The sequence below is a fragment of the Oncorhynchus mykiss genome, chromosome 27 (assembly GCF_057628025.1).
Source record: "Oncorhynchus mykiss isolate SJ-2025 chromosome 27, ASM5762802v1, whole genome shotgun sequence".
Lineage (NCBI taxonomy): Eukaryota > Metazoa > Chordata > Actinopteri > Salmoniformes > Salmonidae > Oncorhynchus > Oncorhynchus mykiss.
The window spans coordinates 13,317,784-13,318,109 of record NC_143048.1 but is presented as its reverse complement, the minus strand read 5'-3'; positions in this window follow the sequence as shown (position 1 = coordinate 13,318,109).

Genomic DNA, 326 nt, shown 5'->3' with positions numbered 1-326 from the left:
GAGGTCATTATTTACGTCCCAAGCATAGAAATATAATGCATATTAATTAATTTATTATTTAACTAACAAATTCTTATTTACAATTACGGCCTACCAAAAGGCCTCCTGCGGGGACGGTGTCTGGGATTAAAAAAATAAATACAATATACATGTAGGACAAAACACACATCACAACACTACATAAAGACAGACCTAAGACAACAACATAACAAGGCAGCAACACAACATGGTAGCAGCACAAAAACATGGTACAAACATTATTGGCCAAAGTCAACAGCACAAAGGTCAAGAAGGTAGAGACAACAATGCATCATACAAAGCAGCCA